This window comes from Hippopotamus amphibius, chromosome 6 (genome assembly GCF_030028045.1).
Source record: "Hippopotamus amphibius kiboko isolate mHipAmp2 chromosome 6, mHipAmp2.hap2, whole genome shotgun sequence".
Classification (NCBI taxonomy): Eukaryota; Metazoa; Chordata; class Mammalia; order Artiodactyla; family Hippopotamidae; genus Hippopotamus; species Hippopotamus amphibius.
This window is the reverse complement of record NC_080191.1, coordinates 109204288-109226128: the sequence shown is the minus strand read 5'-3', so window position 1 is coordinate 109226128 and position 21841 is coordinate 109204288. Positions and strand designations below refer to the sequence as shown.

General features: G+C 39.5%; 1 pseudogene; it reads left to right on the top strand.

Moving 5' to 3' along the window:
* The first annotated feature begins 982 nt into the window (after positions 1-982).
* On the top strand, positions 983-2213 carry LOC130855618 (eukaryotic peptide chain release factor subunit 1-like; annotated as a pseudogene).
* The last annotated feature ends 19628 nt before the right edge of the window (positions 2214-21841 follow it).

Here is a 21841-nt window from a genome sequence, read left to right as displayed (position 1 = left end):
TGGAATGTGGTCTATCTTGATGAATGTCCCATGTGAACTTGAGAAGAATATGCATTCTGCTGTTGTTGGATGAAGTATTCTGTAAATGTCAATTAAGTCAAGTTGATTGATGGCACAGTTCAGTTCAACTATATTTTTACTGACTTTCTGTCTGCTGGTTCTGTCAATTATTGATTGAGATCTATTGAGTCTCAACAGTAATAGTGGACTTAATTCTTTCTCCTTGTAGTTCTATCAGATTTTGTTTCACATATTTTATGCTCTGTTGTGAAGTACATACACATTAGGGATTACTATGTCTTCTTTGAGAACTGACTTTATCATTCTTTATCATACAGAATTGACTATCACTTGTAATTTTCCTTTTTTTGAAGTCTGCTTTTTGTGAAACAGTATTGTTTCTCTGGAATTCTTTTGATCAGTGTTAGTGTGATATACCTTTTTCCATTTCTCTATTTTTAATTTAACTTGTCTTTATATTTAAAGTGGATTTTTTTTAGACAATGTATATTTGTGGGTTTTTTGCTCTAAGTCTACACCATCAGTCTCCATCTTTAAATTGGTATATTTATTTGTAACTGTTTTCTGTTAAAATTCTTGTTTTTTCCACTTATTCTTTGTTTCTTTGTTATCTACCCTTCTTTATCTTGCCTTCTTTGGTTTTAATTGAGCATTTTATGCAATTGCATTTTTTCTTCTTTTTTTAAAATTTATTTGTTTATTCATTGAAGGACAGGTGACTTACAATATTAGTTTCAGGTGTGTGACATTGGATTCAATATTTGTATAGGTTACACACCATGCAAAGTTATTATAAAATATTGGCAGGTGTCCTACGTCAGAGCCGCTGCTGGGGAGGAGCAGCCACTGCTGCCCAGGACTGGGTCCTTAGGGCAGAGGAGGCGAGAAGACGGCGGACGACCCCAGTGCTGCCGACAGGAACGTGGAGATCTGGCAGATCAAAAAGCTCATTAAGAGCTTGGAGGCAGCCCGCGGCATGATATCGTTGAGCATTCCTCGCAAAGACCAGATTTCACGAGTGGCAAAAAGGTTAGCAGATGAGTTTGGAACTGCATCTCACATTAAGTCACAAGTAAACCGCCTTTCAATCCTGGGAGCCATTGCATCTGTACAACAAAGACTCAAACTTTATAACAAAGTACCTCCAAATGGCCTGGTTGTTTACTGTGGTACAACTGTAACATAAGAAGGAAAGGAAAAGAAAGTCAACATTGACTTTGAACCTTTCAAACCAATTAATATGTCATTGTATTTGTGTGACAACAAGTTCCATACAGAGGCTCTTACAGCACTACTTTCAGGTGATAGCAAGTTTGGCGTCATTGTAACAGATGGTAGTGGTGCACTTTTTGGCACACTCCAAGGAAATACAAGAGGAGTCCTGCACAAATTCACTGTGGATCTCCCAAAGAAGCATGGTAGAGGAGGTCAGTCAGCCTTGCGTTTTGCCTGTTTAAGAATGGAAAAGCGACATAACTATGTTCGGAAAGTAGCTGAGACTGCTGTGCAGCTATTTATTTCCGGGGACAAAGTGAATGTGGCTGGTCTCGTTTTAGCTGAATCAGCTGACTTTAAAACTGAACTAAGTCAGTGTGATATGTTTGATCAGAGGTTGCAATCAAAAGTATTAAAATTAGTTGATATATCTTATGGTGGTGAAAATGGATTCAACCAGGCTATTGAGTTATCTATTGAAGTCCTCTCCAACGTGAAGCTCATTCAAGAGAAGGAATTAATAGGGCGATACTTTGATGAAATCAGCTGTGACACGGGCAAGTACTGTTTTGGAGTTGAAGATACACTAAAGGCTTTAGAAACTGGAGCTATAGAGGTTCAAATAGTCTATGAAAATCTGGATATAATGAGATATGTTCTTCATTGCCAAGGCACAGAAGAGGAGAAAATTCTCTATCTAACTCCAGAACAAGAAAAGGATAAATCTCATTTTACAGACAAAGAGACCGGACAAGAACGTGAGCTGATTGAGAGCATGCCCCTGCTGGAATGGTTTGCTAGCAACTATAAAAAAATTTGGAGCTACGTTGGAAATTGTCACAGATAAGTCACAAGAAGGATCCCAGTTTGTGAAAGGGTTTGGTGGAATTGGAGGTATCTTGCGGTACTGAGTTGATTTCCAGGGAATGGAATACCAAGGAGGAGAGGATGAATTTTTTGACCCTGATGACTACTAGGCAGTCGGCATGGGTCCGGCAAAACATGTCTCACCCTCCAGCAGCCAACCCAAGGAGCATGCCCGTGGTGTAATCCAAACAGATCCCTGCCTTACATTTGGAACATTCCCAGAACTTAATCCATGAGCATTGGATATTGAAAAGAAAACTGAAACAAAACCAGACCCAACCCTGCCCTTTGGTTTGTCATGGTGTCAGTGCAGCAGCCTACAACTAAGTTCCTAAATGCCACTTTGGACTAATTTAAAAAAGAATCCCAGTTTTTACTTTTACTCGATGGTGAAATTGGTTGCGCTTGTATTTTATGAAAAAAAAATGATTTTTTTAACCTTCATACATAGAAGCAAAAATACTGTAACTGCTGTAAACCTTCAAAGTTAATAGAAATGAGATCATAAAAAAAATATTGGCAATATACCTCACATCCTTATGAATTATTTATTTTATAACTGGTAGTTTGTACTTTTTAACCCTTTTCACGTATTTCATTACTTTCCCCCCTCCCCCTACTTCTCTCTCTTTTGGCAACCAAAAATTTATTCTTTGCATCTGTAAGTGTGTTTATTTTGTAATTTTTTTATTGGAGTATAGTTGCTTTACAATGTTGTGTTAGTTTCTACTGTACAGCAAAGTGAATCAGCCGTAGACATATCCCCTCTTCCTTGGGTTTCCATCCCATTTAGGTCACCACAGAGCACTGAGTAGAACTCCCTGTGCTATACAGTCTGTTCTCATTAGTTATCTATTTCATACGTAGCAGTGAATCCCAATCTCCCAATCCATCCCACCTCCCCTCCCTCCCTTGGTATCCATACGTTTGTTCTCTATGTCTGTGTCTCTATTTCTGCTTTGCAAGTAAGGTCATCTATACCATTTTTCTAGATTCCACATATATGCATTAATATACGATATTTGTTTTGTTTTTCTTTTTCTGACTTACTTCATTCTGTATGACAGTCTTTAGGTCCATCCATGTATTTGGAAATGACACAGTTTCATTTCTTTTTTTATGGCTGAGTAATATTCCCTTGTATTTATGTGCCACATCCTCTTTATTCATTCCTCTGTAGATGGGCATTTAGGTTGCTTCCATGTGCTGGCTATTGTAAATAGTGCTGCAATATACACTAGGGTGCATGTATCATTTGAATTATGGTTTTCTCTGGATATATGCCCAAGAGTGGGATTGCTAGGTCATATGGTAGCTCTATTTTTAGTTTTTTAAGGAACCTCTGTACTGTTCTCCCTAGCGGCTGCACCAATTTACATTCCCGCCAACAGTGTAAGAGGGTTACCTTTTCTCCACACCCTCTCCAGCATTTATTATGTATAGATTTTTTTGATGATGGCCATTTCTGAATGGTGTGAGTGATACCTCATTGTAGTTTTGATTTGCATTTCTCTGATAATTAGTGATGTTGAGCATCTTTTCATAAGTTTGTTGGCCATCTGTATGTCTTCTTTGGAGAAATGTCTATTGCTTAGCATGCCAGATACACGTCTTTTAAAAAAATCTGTAGCTGCTTTAAAGTTTAAAATATACATTTACAATTAATCTGAAGTCCACTTTCAAATAACCCATACAACTCCATGGGTAGTCTGGTGTCTTATAACAAAGTATTTCCAATTTCTTCCTCCTATTCCTTACAACATTGAAATCATTCACTTCACTAATTCATAAGCTTTAATCACCCAGTGAATTGTTCCTATTATTTTGAACACTTATCTATTAGATTAATTCCGAGTAAAGAAAATAAAATATTTAATTCATTTATTTCTTCCTTCTCTAATGCTCTCTGTTTTTATGTAAATCTGGGTTTCTGATTTATGTGATGTTTATTTTCTCTGAAGAAATTCCTTTAACGTTTTTGTGATGCAGGTCTACTGAAGATAAATCTTCTCAGTTTTTGCTTGTCTGAGGAAGTCTTGAATTCTCCTTCACTTTTGAATGATAATTTGGGTGGATACAGAATTGTAGGTTTGTGATTTTGTTTTTTCCAATATGTTAACTATTTCAGTTGACGCTTTTTGCTAGCATAGTTTCTGAAGAGATGGTCAATGTAATTCTTATGCTTTTCCTCAGTTGATAAGGTGTTCTTTTCCCTTTGGCTTCTACTTCTTTCAAGATTTTCTTTTTGGTCTTCTGCATTTTGATATGATATGCCTAGGTGTATTTTTTGTTTTGTTTTTTGTTTGTTTGTTTGTTTTGTTTGTTTTTTGTTTCCCCTCCTATATTTATCTTGCTGGATATTCTTTGAGTTTCTTGGATCTGCAGTTTGATGAATGTCATTAACTTTGAAAAGTTCCCAGTCATAATTCAAATCTGCTCCTTTCAGTCTTTCTTCTCTATCTGGTATTCCCATTACACATTTAGTACAACTTTTCTAATTGTCTCACCAGTCTTGGATATTTTGTTTCATCCTGGTTTCCTTTGTTTTGTTTTATTTCTTTTTTGAATTTCAGTTTTGGAAATTTCTACCAACCTATTTTCAAACTCACTGATTCTTACCTTAACCATGTTCAACCTTTGATGAGTCCATCAAAGATGTTCTTTATTTCTCTGACAGTTTTCATTTTCTAGCATTTGCTTTTGATTCTTCCTTAGAATTTTTATCTTTCTGCTTACATCACCCATCTTTTCTTGCATGTTGTCCACTTTTTCCATTAGAGTCCTTACCATATTAATTGTAGTTATTTAAATATTACCATATTTAATTGTAGTTATTCTTGGTCTGATAATTAAAATTTCTCTGACCTAGCTGAGTTAGCTTCTAATGCTTGCTTTGTGTCTTCAGGCTGATTTTTCGCTGCCTTTTAGTACGCCTTGTAATTTTTTATTGAAACCCAGACATTATATATTAGAAACTGAGGTAAATAGGTCTTTAGTGTGATGTTTTGCATTTCTCTGGCTAGGAGTTAGGCTGTGTTTAATGTTTGCTGTACCTGTATGTGTCAGATGCTTTGATTTACTATGGTATTTTTGTTTTTATCTCCCCTGTTGTCTTTGGGTTTCTGTAGAAATGTCTTCTTACATAGAGTCTCTGTCTTGCAGCTCACTCATTTGTAGTTTACTGTTATTATACTGGGTCCCTATTGATGTGGTAGTGACATATTAGGGAGAGGAAGCATTCTGTACTCTCATGATTAAATCTCCATTTAAAAAAATGGGCCAGCATCCCTGAGACCTTCAGAAAAATTTCTTAGCTTTCTTTTCCCGTAAATTTCCGTACATGAGACAGCAAGGCTGTGGGAATTAGAGCTGACTCATTGCCCTTCTGCAGATAAAGTTCTAGGGAAGTAGTTTTCCTTGAGGGCGGCCTTGTTTTGGAGAATGGAACCCTCTGGCTATATTTTAATATGGTTGTTTTTTTCTGTTATCTTGCCCAAAGTACATGGGCATTTCCCCCCCAGTTTTCACAAGTGGGAATCTGGTGGGGTTTTGAAGGAAAAGCTTATGAATGTACAGAGGCTCCCTGAAGACTGGGCCCTCAGGAGCTTTAACTCTAAAGCTAGTCAACACTCAACCTCCAGAAATGTGTCAATTATGGTTTTCAGTTTTCCCACCAGACTCCAGTTCCAGCAGCTTCTGCTCCTGATAAACTGTGATTCTCTTTGTTCTGTTTCTCCAGTGTTCAGGGCAGTAGTTTGCCCTGTGACCTGAATTCTCTGATAAATCTAAGGGTAGTTGTTGATTTTTAGTTTTCCAGCTTTCTTCCTGTTATGAGGATGGGAGTTATGACTTCTAACCTCTTCACATGTTAGAATGGAAACTGGAAATTCCAGTTATTTTTATTACACTTTTCAACTCTAGAAATTCCTCTTAAAAACAGTATTATTTCTTTATTGCTAGTCTCTATTTGAGGAGCCACTTTTTCATATTCCCCTTTAATTTATAGAAGTGATGCTTTTGTTCCTCGAACCTGTTTGTGATAACTGCTTTGATGTCGTTTTGTGCTAAATGTGACATCTAGGTCCCTTAGTAAACCTTTTCTTTTAACTGCTTTTCTCCTTGTGTAGGGGTAACACTTTTGTGTTTCTTTGCATATAATATAAATTTTTGTTTGAAAATTGCACATTTTAGGTAATATATATCATAGCAAACGTGAATCTGATTCTTGTCTGATATTGTTTCTGTTTATTGCTAGTGATTTGTTTGGGCTGATTCTGTGGAGTCTATCTTCCCCCACTGTTTGTGACCTATGATGTCTCTGCTAAGGTTTTTCTTTTTCATTATTACTTTTATTTTCAAACCTGACTTGATAGAGGTTGCTCCCATGTCAGAATTGTTTAGTGATAACTGAATAATTAGAAGTTGTTCTCATCTACCTTGAGCTATTAAGCTTCTGCTCTTGTTCATGGACCTGTGTGTAAGTTGGGAGACACGTAAATTTCAGACAGTTTACTCATTGTTCCTGGTTTCTACTTTCTGCTAGCACAAGGCCTCACATTCATCCAGGGACAAATAGATAGCCGCTTTTTCCAGCCTCTCCTGAGATCTTGTGCAGCCTTGTACATGCACACTGCCTTCGGGACCACCAGGGCTGTGTGGGGGCCTATCAGGGCCTATGCTGGCTGTCCCTTTTCCTGCTAAATTTATGTCTGGTCTGATTGCCAAAACCTCAGGCTAACTGACATTGGTCTTTGTTATCCGTCACTAAAATTGCTCCTGCTTCTGACAGTGCGTGGGGGGGATGTTTCCATATTCTGATGAGTATCAAGTTGGCCCTTACCCCTTCTGGCTGAGAAGGAGCTGATTTTCATGGCTTACACCAACTCAGAATATAGCTGTGCACAAATGCAGAGCTGGGGTGGCGGGTGGCAGCGTTGGAATCATAGCAACCCCAGGATAAAACACCACAGTGACATTCTTATCTGAATTGCTTCAGCACACACATTGAAAACACTGCTACTTACCACTACACAAGCTTCTCTTGTGCAGACACACCTCAATTTATCTTACACCTTTGTTCTATTTTCAGAGTCCTGACATTTTTGTTTCTGACAATTTCATCCACTTTTACCATTACCTTTTGGAGTGAGGATTTGGAGTTACTCCACCTTTCAGGGTTAATTGACGGTTCTTATGTCCCAGTGGAGGTTGTGGAAGGGGAATTTAGCAAGGTGTTACTTGACACGTTGCCATGAACACCTAGTTCACTCTGCCTTCATGAGCGTTGGAGGGATTTAACGTGCAGGTGTTGGGCTTCACCGGGTCAGGTTCTCAGAAGGTATTAGGTAGGAGAACAAAGGATGCTGATGAGAGATTAGTTCGGGTGATTAACCTTGAGACCAGCACTGACTATGAATGGAAGAGAAGTGGTGACAGTGCAGAAGGACTGAAAGAGTCAAGGTTCTGGAAGTGAGTTTGAAGAAAGGTATTTGTCTTGAAGTGATGAGTGAGTTGGAAGTCATTGGGAGTTTGGGGTCAGAGGTTGAGCTCTCGCAGCTGTGGACTGGCAGCCTCGGAGGAGCCAGTTATTTGCTACTAACCCATCTTGCTAGCATACCCAGATGGACCATGACGAGCACGCGGTTTAGTCGACTGTAGGGGAAACTGGAATATCCACATGACTGAGAAAGGATCACAAGCAGAGAACGGAGTCTAGTCCTAGAATTTGACTCCCAAGGCTTTACTTCCAGCTTTCTCTTCGCAGGTTGGTAAAAACAACGAACATAAACAAAAGAATAAACAATTTACTCTCCAGCCTCACCGACTTAATAGTCTAACCTTCCTCTGAGCCATCAGGCAGGTTCTGTTGCCTTTTCTCCCTCTTGGGATTTAGTTCATTTCTTTGACCGCAGTGGCTCTTACTGCAGTGGGCACCCTGTGTATGACAAAGCATGAGGCAAGATTTGGACCAGGATAAAATGCTTAATCGTGTTAGAAAATTTGACAAGATAGTTTTTAAAAATATGATGGCTAAGAAGTGCATAACTTGAGATTATTTCAGTATATTGTCCCTCAAAAGTATCTCTTTTTTTAAAGCTGGCTCACTTGGGATTTTAAGTAAGTGGTTGATTTAATCCATTTGATCCAATTGTTTATCATCAAGATAAATTGATATCATCAACGTGTTCCTTCTGCTGTATTTTTCATCATTCAACAAGCTGTCCTGGCATGAACAGGTGTCATTGTGGGGCACATGGGTCCCCTGTGCTATATCTTTGGTACTTAATTCGTTTCCTTTACGCATTGTTGATTTTTCTAGTCAAGGACTCCTCAAGAAAGTAAGTGAAGCAAAGCCATGGAACTAATGTGTGATTTTTTCTTTTCTGTGAAAAAATACTTGGTTTGCCATTAATGAACTTGATCAGTGGCTCCATACTGAATTCAAGCTTTATGGACTCTACTTCTGTGTTGTTTGAGCTTTTAGAAGAAAATTAAAAATTTTGAAACCTGTTTTTTTTTCTTTGCATTAATTTCTATGGCTACTAGTTTAATTATGGATCATTAACTACCTCACTTCAATTTAGTTTCATCAAAGTTTCTTTATTTTTTAATTAGAACATTTTCTCACGGAATAAATGTCTCCTGAAAGATTCTTACTCTGCACATCATGGCTTCTGAGGGTGGGCGCTGAAGCCTAATCAGAAATAACTGACCGTGAAATACTGGCATTGTTTTTAACAACTGATGGAATAGTTTAATTAAAAAAAGACATTTTCTAAGGCATTCATTTAAAAATAATTAAATAACATTATCTATCTTATACACACACACACTGAAGGGCATGTGCCGCTTGTAAGAGAGTAATGAAAACTTTTGTTTTATGTTAGATTGAAGCAGGTACTTGCAACACTGCAGTGAAAATGGAGATTTGAACATATGTGTATGTGTGTGTACATTTAATTGACATGCTTAGAATGACATGAACCATACCCCGCTACTCCAAGCAGGTTTGCTTATCCTCATCCGAGAAACAGCATTTCTTAGTTCATCTCCACGTGGAATTCTGATAGCACCCTCTTGCTGCCTCATTCCCAAATTCTGCGACAACATCTTTTCCTAGTGTTAGAAATTCAAATGCACAAGTACTAGCAGTTCAAATGTCTACATTTGTGATAAATAAGTAACGCCTTGTTTCACAAGCTTCCTGGCTGGTGCAGCCAGCCCGAGGACACCCCCTTGGTGCGTCTCACCCCGGGAGCCCTTAAGGCTGGTCCTCCCACTCTGCTCTGGGTGCCCCCAGGACTGGGGAAGTAACAGGAACATCCAGCCCTGGTAACCCTCTTCCCTCAGTCACTGTCCAGATCTTTTCAGTTAAGGCTTCAAGGTCTTATTTTAGCTCTTTTTACTGTTTTCTATCAGTCTTGGAATGACTTACAACTTTCCCCTGTAATGTTTATTATGGTTCTTCCCAGCAGTGCAATCCCTGTCTCTCCTTATAGAGGAAACGTCTTCACTCCTTACTTTGACCTTGAGGGATGTCACTGACTTCCTATATGCTTTTGCTGACTCCCATCATTTCCATTCTGTCTCTACCTGGTTGAATACGTTTCAATTCTATTTCACTTTGTAAGAGTGTCTGGGAACGCTAACGGATGCAGGGTGTGGAGAGAATCTATCTTACTACGTGTGGGCAATGAACATTTTAAAAGAATATAGATAAACTTTTATTCAGAAGATTTGTCTTTCGGGGCGTGCACGGTGACTTTGGCAGATAAATATTCCGTTAAAGATGGCATGTCTTCGTAGCAATGCCTTTTGTAGAGCTTCCAGGTGGGACACAGAATGGAGTTATTCTCATCGTTTTTTTAAAATATTTATTTATTCATTCATTTGTTTGTTTATTTTATTTTTGGCTGCATCGGGTCTAAGTTGCAGCACATGGGCTCCTCTTTGTGGTGCATGGGCTTCTCTCTAGTTGTGGTGTGCGGGCTCTAGAGCCTGTGGGCTCTCTAGTTGTGGCCCATATGCTCAGTAGTTGTGGCTCACAGGTTTAGTTGCCCCCAGGCATGTGGGATCTTAGTTCCCCGATCAGGGATCTAACCTACGTCCCCTGCATTGGAGGGCGGATTCTTAACCAGTGGACCACCAGGGAGGTCCCTCTTCTCATCATTAACAAGGAAAGTCCTTTTCCATAAAGGTCTAAGAATATTGAGATTAAATTTGAGAGAAGCACATACAACTTAGTTCAAATGACAAGAGGAAAGGAAGTATGTTGGTATGCTTTTCCTTCAATCAAGACCTCTTTCTTCATCTGCAAAATAGCAGGATTGAATTTGACCAATTTTTTTTTCTTTAACTTTTTTTAATAAAACTTTGGAACCATTTCCTAAATGGAAGTATTGCTCTCAAACTTGGTGGATATGTGGCAGTTTTAAAATATTGCCTCACATTCTTTGACAATATTTTCATTGAGGTTAGGGTCTGTGTCCCCTTCCCCTGAGTTTGAGCAAGTTCATGATAGCTTCATCCAGTAGAGTATGGTGGAAGAGACACTGTGTAACTTCTGAGACTAGGTCGTAAGGACATGCAGCTTATGCCTTGTTCTCAGGGACACTTGTTCTGGAGGCTTCGACCTTACCAGGGTGAGAAGTCCCACTACCCTGAAGCCACCATACTGTGTGGAAGTCCACGACACCTGCAGAGGCCATTGTAGAGATGCTGGTTCACAGTCTCCATCAGCAATCCTGGTCCAGGCTCTGGGATCCCATCCGCCATCCACTTGAGTCACCCCCAGCTATGCAAGTCTTCTCAGCTGAGGCCTGAAACATCATAGACCAGAGACATCCCATCCCTGCTACACCCTCTCTGGATTCCTGAGACTCACAGAATCTATAAGCATAGTAAAACTGGTGGGTTTTTAAATAACTATGTTGAATTTTGGAGTGGGTTAGTTAAGCTGCAGTATATGACCAGAGCAAAATTATAGAGATTATATTGGGGCTTCTCAGGCTGAAGTAAAGGACCTATGGAATTCTGGGAATTGCTACCCTGAAAACTGCTTATGATATCTGGCGACCATGAGAAAAATAGGACTAATGGTGGCCTTTTGTGAGCTCATCATAACCTATGTGACCTGGGAGACAGATTCCAAATATTTCAAAATGTTGATTATTTGAAGTCTGTCAAAATGTTGATTGTTAATACTAAACATTCCCAGGAAATATAGTATGATTCTAAAAGACCTTTGATGAGAAAGCTCAACATTTAAAATTATTTCCTGTGATCTGAGGTTTTAGAAGGCACAATTCTGCATGGGTAGTTTAGGGTATCTTTGAGGACCCTTCTTACTCTGGTGGAATTTTCCACTTTGTTACTGACTCCATGTTTCAATGTCAATAGGAGTATTCTGTTGAATTTCTCTACAAATTCATTTACATCCAGAAAAATGACACTGACTTTATTTATAGCTTCTGCTTAGAGTTTAATATTTAGAAGAGTTCAGTGACATTTTCATAGTAAAATGACATGGGGCCAATAAAATATTATAGAAGCAAAAAAAGTTCAAACGCTTTTCATTTGCATTGATGACACGCGTATGTCACACTGGAGGATGGTGAGCCAATTAATTAAAATCAAGAAGAGCAAAGACTAGACAGTATCTGAAGCAAAACAAAACTGTAGATTCCTCTTGGGACCCCAAAGCTCTTCTCTTGCTGCCTTTCCCTCTTGGTATGACATAAAGTCTTCCTTCTTAGTTATTGAGGCAGAAAATGTCATTGCTGAAAATCCAGGAGACCAACAATAGACCTTTTGGATATATATGTGTATCCATTTATCTAACAGACCAAGGCATATTTTGAAAATGGAGAAGAGGAAACATGGGCTAGTGTTGGTGATCTGATGAAAGATGCATTGGACCAAATAGGTATCTTTAGTTCTGTTGAGACAGTCTCTTTAATTTTGTCTTTTAGTTTTCTGAGAGTATTTTAACTCAGTGCTGCCCAAGTGTTATGTGCATAATAATCTTCTTTGGATCATGTTAAAATGCAGATTCTGACTCAGTAGGTTGGGGCCTTAGTTCAGTGGGACATAAGATTCTGCATTTCTAGTGAACCCAAGATGACGCCTGGGACTACGCTTAGAGTAGCAAGAAGGTCAATGACTAGCAGCAGAAATGGACAACCAGATGTGGTAGCCTTAAGTCAGCCTTTCACAAAAGCAATTGAATTTCAGTGTAAATGCAAAATCTGCACATAGTGCTTAAATTATTCAAATCAGTGAGTACTTAAACTTAGTATTCAGTCCCTAGGTGCCCCTGCAACTTTCTTGTAAGGGATCCACTTCTACAAATGACATTTCTTCTGAAAATTTGAGTGTTGTTATAGCTCAGGGGGATACCAATTATTGTACTTTATACAAAAATTCAAGGCAGTATCTCCGTGCAGACACAAGCTGAAAGTTTGCATGTAACTCTTCTCCTTTAGCTCTATGTCCCAGAATCAAGGTGCATATTTCCCAGGCAATTGAAACAATTGGTTGTGCTGCTTCTTAACTAATTATATTTTGGAAGTGAAGTCACTGATTTAAAATTTCATTGCAGGTATCGTTTTAATATTTTATTTTCAAAGAGAATTTGAAGTGACAGATAGAATCCTGGGATGGATTATCAAAGAAATATTCACCCAATAGAATCTTCTAATATAGTAAAATTATTAGCATATATAAAAGGTTTCTGGATCATAGAAACAGGGCTCTGAACCAGTGTAATTTTTTCTCCCCCAAGGAAGATGAGCTGTCTTTTAACAACTTTGATTGATATGATATGAATGAGTAGCATTGGAAACATAGTTATATTTCTTAGAGGCTTGTTTTTTCCTGAAATACAAAGAATAAAGAGATACAAAATAAGATTTTGGTAATCTGACTTTCAGAAAAGTTAGTATGCATGATAGCAAAAGAGTGTTTTATGGTCACTGTTTTTCATGAATCTACTCCCACATGCAGTATAACGTGTATATAATCTTTCTAGTAGGAGGTTGGAGGAGACTGGTTGAAAAAAATCCAGTGTCTGAAATATCTGGGGTATTGAGCAACAAATGAGTCCCACAGCTCACCTGCTTTCTGAAATCATCTCATGTAGTTAAGCAAGTCTCTAATTAGTCGTTACAGATGTTTTTGATGTCTTTGAACTCTCTTTCAGAGACACAGTTACAGCCCATTAATATTGTACCTGTAGATGGAAATACTTTAGATAGTTATCTGTGTAGTGTGACAAGTTGGGGAAAGGGACAAATTGGCTGAAGAACTGATGCTGCGTTACATCTCCAGCTGTGACTGGAAAGCTCATCTCACACTTTATTACAGAAAAGAGAGCGGAAGTAATAGGGTTCACAGTACGCTGCCACACAGGATGCCCAGGGCCACAGGATCACACCAAAGGGTATCTGCCCTAACCCTGCCCCTGCAGCAGGTAACAGGGAAATTAAGAAGATAATGTATGTAAAGGGCTTTGATCTCTTTGGGGGAAGTGGCTGTGCAAACCTAAAGCTGTATATTATTGTTATGACTTTTCCTCTAACCTATGATTTTTTCCACATTATGCAAGCTTGTCAATTACCCACCTGTGTCCTCTTCACGCCACCATGATTTTATTTCTCATTTTTAAAGTTTATGCTTCTAATTGAGAGACATTGCTGTTTTTCCAGATTCATCCTGGCAGATTAATACCCAACAAAAGAGTCCTGCTGTCAGTGGGCATTTGAATTATGTGTTTAAAATTGCCTTTGATGGCAAGGATGCCAAATTACCCACTTCACGAAACCTGTTTTGTGTTTCTTTGCTAGCCGTATGATTGAAAACCACAGATGTTTGATATCATCTTTTACTGCATTTGTTTGGTAAGTGAAATCTTAAATACATTATGCCTCCTTGAAATTCATCTTCTGACGCCATTCAGAGAACATTAAAAGAAAATTAAAAAATAAAAGACTTAGTATCTCTGAAATTTAGCTCCTAGAAAAGCCAACTTTTCAAGTCAGAATCTGTTGTTGAGTAATTCTTCAGGCTGCAGAGCCTTCTAATGGTGTAGCTGGAGCAGATGACAGAGTTGAACTGTAAGGGGTATGAGTGGGAAGTGTTTTGCCTCCCCAGGCCCTCAGTTCAGTGAGAAGGCAAATCCAGAAGATGAATCCGTCTGTAAGCTACTACATAGCATTGTTCTTTTTTTAAAAAAAATTTTTGGCGTATAGTTGGTTTACAATGTTGTGTTAGTTTCTGATGTACAGCAAAGTGACTGAGTTATACATATACATATATCCACTCTTCTTTATATTCTTTCCCCATATAGGCCATTATGGAGTACTGTGTAGATTTCCCTGTCCTATACAATAGGTCCTTATTAGTTATCTGGTTTATATATAGTAGTGTGTATAAGTCCATACCAATCTTCCAGTTTATCCCTTCCCTACCCTTTCCCTGCTGGGAGTTATAAGTTTGTTTTCTACATCTGTGACTCTATTTCTGTTTTGTAAATAAGTTCATTTGTATAATTTTTTTTTTTCCTGGAGTCTACAGTCACTTCCAAAAGGAAAGCCTGCCAATTTCTTCTTAGAATGGTTTAGTGATATTGGTCTTTGGTGAAGAATGTTCTAGTAATACTTTTTATTTTAAAAATAAAAAATAGATTTTTCATACTTTCAGATGCAAGCATAGCTTTCACAATTCTTTGCCCTGATGGAAGAGAGAGAGGGGTAGACAAGGAAGAAAGGGAAACGCCTGAACGGTCAAATCTGGATTCAGGGAACATTTATGAAATGTGAAGTGCCCTGTGTTGTATGCTTCCATATACATTTTCCTTTGGAAACTCTTGACGCCTCTAGGGGTGGGTTATTATCCCATCATATACATGAGGAAACAGAGGCTAATGAATAATACATGATTTATTATCTGCACAGTAAGAAATGATGGTGCTTCTATTCAGGTTCTCAGATCTTCTGGCATAGAAATCTGGGACATTTAACATTATAACGTGTCCACTGGAAAAATTAGTGTTTAACACTCTGTTCTGGTGATCTGTGGCTGTAGAACCACCCTAAAACTTAGTGGCTTAAAAGAACAGCAGCAGTCTTGCTTACAATTCTGCAGTTTGGGCAGAATTAGCTTGGAGGAGATAGCTTGTTTCTGCTGCCCTCAGCATCAGCTGGGCTGTGGTCATATGAAAACTTGGTTGGTGCTGGCCACTGGCTGGCACCCCAACTAGGGCAGTTACCTGCAATGCCTACACATGGTCACTCTGAGGCTATGATGTCCCAGAGTCACTAGGGACACATACACACACACACACACACACACACACACACACAGAGTGAGAGAGAGAGAGAATCTCTACCTGGAAGGAAGTTCTATCACCTTTTCTTTTAAACTAGAACTAGCCTTGGAACTCACACAGAAGCACTTGTATGACTCTTCTTTTTTTTTTCTTCTTTGATTTAGAACTGTGTCACTGTGATTGGGCCATATTCAAGAGGAGAGCAATTAGATTCCATCTATTGATGGGGAGGTATTCTGGACTGAAATTTTATGTCTTCTCCAAAATTCATATATTGAGATCCTAAATCCCAATGCAGTGGTATTTGGAGTGGGGACTTTGCGGGGTATTAAGTTGGAAGGGTAGAACATTAGTGCTCTTACAAAAGAGACCCCAGAGAGCTCTCTCTCGCCCCTCTGCCATGTGAGGACACAGGGAAAAGACACTGTCTATGACCCAGGAGCCAGTTCTTGCTAGACACAAAATCTGCTGGTGCCTTGACCTTAGACTTTCCAGGCTTTGGGACTGTGAAGTATACACTTCTGTTATTTATAAGCCACCCAGTATATGGTATTCTGTTACGGCAGCCTGAACTGACTAAGATGGGAGGAATATCAAAGAACTTGGAGACGTGAAACCAACATCTGTTGCCTAAGGAGAGAATTTCCTTAAGTTTGATGAGCAAGTGTAATCAGTAGGCAAATATCCACCCTGCTCTTCCCAGCTTCTCACACTCAGTGCAGCTCCTTTAGCCCCTGCGTCCTCGTGGTGACATCTCGTAAGCGGCTTTAGGGCTCTTGGGTGGGAATGCAGGGCAGTCTGTGAGTACAGCACAGGTTAAAATTTTTAAATATTTAGACACATGGTAAGCAGGCTCCTACCTGTACTCTTGCCTGGGGCTCCACAAAAGATAGATGTAGGCCAGCTAGAGAACAAAGCTCCACCAAAGAAGATGCAGATGGGACCACTTCTGAGGTCGTTCTTCCAGCCATAGAACTTAAGGTTTACCATCAACTCCGGAGTAATGAGGAACTGAAGATTTGGGTCCTGCAGCATATTCTTTAGAATTTATTATAAATAATCGGTACATTAAACTCTCTGTTGTCCTCAGTATGAAATAAACACTTCTCAATGCTTTTTTTCTTATGTAAGTTCCCTAGATAAATAACCCTTTCAGGTATTCTTATATTTTGATACTTTTGGACCCGCTTGGTTATTAAAATTAATAATTTATATCCTAGAGTAAGAGAAACCAGATTATTAAATTCACTGCAGAAAAGTGCCTCAACAAGGCACAACAGTATTTCCATGATTAGGTATCTCGTACCTTACCAGAAATTCTACCAGGTCTTTACTCATGCCATGGTGTCTGTCTGTGATATTGCTTCTTACTGGTTATGTAGAAACAGTTTTCATATCACTATTTCTTAGAATGACCCTCAATGAAAGGCCAAGTTCATGATAATAAAACAGAACAAAATGAAAACATGTTTTCAGGACATGCTGTAATAAAAGGCTTGCTTTCCAGAGAGCCTGCATGGACAGCTTCAAACAGATATTTCTCTGAGGTTTTGTGTGTTAGCTTAAAAAGTTTTGAATATTTTTGTTCTATCCAATAACATAACTGGTTGATGTCTATGTTTCATCGACAATGGTTGATGTTTACATTCAATTATATCAGATATTACATATACTATATATCTATAATAAAATAATAAAATAGAAGTGTTAGCTCAGGAGCTAGATTCTCAGGGCTAAACCCTGTGTTTGCCACCCACTACTGTGACCTTAAAGAAGTTACAGAAGCACTCTTTGCTCCAGTTTTTTATCTTGGACAGAATAATTGTACTTATCTCACAAGGTTTTCAAATGGATCAAATGAATTAATATGTGTAATTTTTTTTTAAAACACTGCCTGGCACACAATTATGGCTCAATATATATCAGCTGTTATTCTAGTTGTCTATTGCTGTGCAAAATTTAGTGACATAGAATAAAACCACCATTTTATTCTCTGTGGGTCAGGAATTTGGGAAGAATTTTGGAGGGGCTTATCTGATTGGTTCTAGTTTGAGGGGTTATAGCTGAAATGATGGGGGCCTGGAGTAGCTGGGAGCTAACTGTATATCTCTCTTCAAAAGGTCTCTGCATTTCTCCATCAGGTCTTGCTTGTAGGCTTTTGGACTTTCTCACAGCATGGCTGCTTCACGGCAGTTAGCTTGCATGCAGTGGGGCTCAGGGCTCAACGTGTGATTATTCAACAGCAAGGTGGAAACTAAATTGTCTTTTATTACCTAGCCTCAGAGGTCATGCGAGACAACATCCACTGTACTCTACTCACTAAACCTGTCATAAAAGCCCAGCCGGTTTCAAGGGGAGGGAATATAGATTTCCCTTTTTTTAATGGATGGAGTTGCTTTGTAAGAGGAATATGTGGGTTAGGAAATATTATCTGGGCCATCTTTAGAAGACACAATCCACAGTTGTTGTTATTGTCTAGTGCCTTCTTTTTTTAATTTTTTTTTTTTAAATTTAATTTGTGGCTGCGTTGGGTCTTCCTTGCTGTGAGCGGGCTTCCTCTAGTTGTCACGAGCGGGGCTACTCTTTGTTGTGGTGCGTGGGCTTCTCAGTGTGGTGTCTTCTCTTGTTGCAGAGCACAGGCTCTAGGCACATGGGCTTCAGTAGTTGCAGCACACAGACTCAGTAGTTGTGGCTCACAGGCTCTAGAGCACAGGCCCAGTAGTTGTGGCATAGGGGCTTAGATGCCCCGCGGCATGTGGGATCTTCCCGGACCAGGAATCAAACCTGTGTCCCCTGCATTGGCAGGTGGATTCTTAACCACTGCACCACCAGGGAAGTCCCTGGTGCCTTCTTGACACTGTCACATACCTCAAGGGGATATATCCAAACAGTTGAAGAAACATAATGCTAACCATAATTCTCTTACAAAATGAAATGTTAAGTTTTCTGTCTCAACCAGGCTATTGCCTGCTGCTAAAGAGTAATCAACTCCACGGAATTTTCTCGCAAATGGAGATATCCTATGTTGTTGGTTGAAAGAAGATACATATTCGGTTGATACCAGATGCAAAGGGGTCCCACTTCATATCATGTCACTAATGAAGGCGTCTAATTGGAGCTATTGCTTGAAAAGACAATCACCTTTTCTTGTGTGCCCTGGAAATGCCTTTAGACATTGCATTCATCTGCAAAGAAGAAGGAAATGCGTTATCTTCTAGGATTAAAGAACCCAAATTATCCATTTCTAAAGACGCCTGACATGTAAAAAAACTTGTCCGTTTTGACCCAAGAAATCTCTCTGTGGAGTTAGCTTTTTCAGTGTCGACTCAAGAATCTGAGAACCTTACATTATTCAAGAACACTGAGTGCACAGAGATCTCTCAGGAGGAAAGTCTCTCTCCATTTTCATGTCTTTCTATCTAATTCTCTTTTATCCAAGCTTGAGACAAGTGTTACGATTTTGAGGCAGTAAAGGTTTATCCTGCCCTCACAATCCTTGTTACCAATAAGTTGTTGATGAGTGAATATCAGAGCTTTATCTTCCACCATCATTTTTTCTTAATTGAAGACTGTTGGGAGATAGTTGAAATGGAAACATGAAAAATAAGTATTCATGCAACAGAAATGCCTGAAAATCGGAGAGATCAAAAACTGCTCTGTGGGAAAGATAGTTCATATTTCAAAAACTCTTTTTGTCATGTAGGATGCTTTCATCAAAAGAGAGAAACAGTTGGTGGCAGATTCTTGGTCCTAGAGGAGAAAGCTTCTAAATTTGAATTTAACAAAGAAGAAAGCACGTGTGTAGAAAGTCCCTTGATAGAGTCTGTTATAGCATATTTGTCCTCTCAAAAATGAATTCTGTGGGTTGCCAACTAATACATACAGCGTGATCCAATAATATTCAAATACAGAAAACTACACAATGCAAAAACACATAGACATTGCATAGAAAAAAACAGGAAGAATAAAACATACTAAATTGAAATGTCCTCAGTAGTTGTCTCTGGGAAAGGAAGTGAAGTTGGAGTCACGAGAGAAGCAGGGAAGGGAATTTTCACTTCTCACTAGCCTGTATAATTTGACCTTTTTGATGTAAATATATTATTTGTGTTTTTATTTTAAAATAACAAGAATGTTCCGTATATTGCTGCTTTTGTTTGTGTGGAAATCAGGGTATATTTGTTACTAGGTAAAGATGTCTATTTGTCATTTATTTCACAGGAGAACACAGTAATATTTTAAAAAGGTGAAAGGATATAATTATTTCTATTTTTGAATTTTGAAGCTGAAAACACAATAGAGAAAATATCACTTCTCAAGCTGTCTCTTACTCTAAACTCTTTATTTAAAATTTGAATGTGTTGTTTATCTTGTTTTGTGTAACTACAGCTCAGCTCCCACCCCCCCTGAAAATACCTAATGGCTTCAGACAACAATAGTTTATTATTTTTCATGGTTCTGAAAGTGGACTGGACCATTCTGCTCCACTCAGTGTCAGCTGGGGTCACCCCCATGGCTACATTCTGCTGGCTTGTGGGCTGGGTTGGAAAGAAGACATGGCTTTCTCACCAAGGGCTAGGGACTTGGAGCTGGCTGTCAGCTGTGGTGCTTTAAATCTTGTCCATGTGGCCCCTTTCTCCATGGCATCTCATCCTTCAGGGCCTCTCCAGGTAGCCCCTGACTCCAGCAGGACGACTTGGGCTTCCTTACCGCATGGCCACTGGGTTCATGCCAAAAGTAAAAGCTGTCTGGGCTCTTAAGGGTTAGACTTGAAACTGGCTCATGGTTGGTCCCCATTGTATTCTGTTGGTCAAAACAGGTCAGAGGGCCCTTTAGATTCAAGGAGTTGGGGAAGAACCATCAGTGGCCATCTTCCCACCCATTTGCCACACGCTGCATGTCATCACTGCCTTGCGGGGGTAATCATTCTGGTGACTCCTGTTAGGTAGACTTGTGGCATACACCTATACTGTCCTTACAGTAATATTTGGTGTTGTTAAGGAGCTCAGCACCAGATCTCAAAGGCTTAACACGATAAAGTTTATTTCTTGTTTACATAGCCGTCCAGGGGTTCCTGGTCAGAACAGCTCCTGTTCTATTGGTAACTCGGAGGTCCAGGCTCCTTTCGTCTTGTCACTTTATCGTCTTCAACATGTGGTTGCCAGGTTTGCTGTGCTCATAGGCAGTGATAAATGAGAAAGGAAAGAGTATGGAGAATCGCACAGGAAAGATTTTATGGGCCAGGGATGGAAACAGTGTCCTTCACCTCTACTCACATGTCACTGGCTAGACCTCAGTCACACAGCCTCACCCAGCTGCACAGAGGAGGCTGAGAAATGTACTTGGGTGGCTCTGTCCAGCAGAAGAAGGAAGGGGTTTGGTGGTCAGCTAGCATGCTCTACCACAAACTGCTTCCTCACCTCCCCCCCCACTTCCCTCCCCTCCAAAAAAGAAAGCAGAAATAACTTCCTTTTGAAAGCAGTCATATCCATCTCTACGCTGGTTTCTTCAAAACCACCTGAGAAACTTGTTCTTCTGTTGGAGTTTAAAAATAAAAGAAACGTGCTTTTTTTTCTTCCTTCTTTGAGTGTTATAGGGTCAAGATGTCTATGAGGGATCAGAGAGATTAGTACAGTGGTATTGAACGCGAATAAAAGCTAATAAACAGGGACTACCCCTGGTGGTGCCGTGGTTAAGAATCTGCCTGCCAGTGCAAGGAACATGGGTTTGCTCCCTGGTCGGGGAAAATCCCACATGCTGTGGAGCAACTAAGCCCATGCACCAGAACTACTGAGCCTACATGCTGCAACGACTGAAGGCCGAATGCCTAGAGCCCATGCACCACAACGAAGAGTAGCCCCCGCTTGCTGCAACTAGAGAAAAGCCCAAGAGCAGCAACAAAGACCCAATGCAGTCAAAAAAATAATTAAAAAAAAAAAGCTAATGAACAGAAACCAGAATTCACCAAACATAAACTAGGTCATAATTATAAGCAGAGCGAAGAGAGAGAGAGAGATTTTCTTGTTTGTTTTGTATATTTATCCAATGACTTTAAAATGCGATCGTTTATGAACAATAGATCTGCCCCAGTTTTCTTTTGTGTGAAGTACAGGTGTAGGTCACAGTTGTCTGAACAGTGGGCACTAAAGTAGGGTTAGGTTTATTGGGAGAAATTCTAGTAAGGGAACATGAAGAGGGAGACAGAAGAGAGGGAGAACTCTCAGACCATGATGTAGATCTGATCTTTCTGATGATGAGAGGGAAGGAAGGAACGGAGGACAGGAGGAAGGAAGGAGCGAGGTCTTAGACGGCAGTGCTGTTTTAAGACCCTTTCAGCAAGGCTGGCAGGGAGTCCTCCAGCCCAAGTCCTCCCATCAGCTGCATCTTACAGGAGTGGCTTCAGTCCCTGGC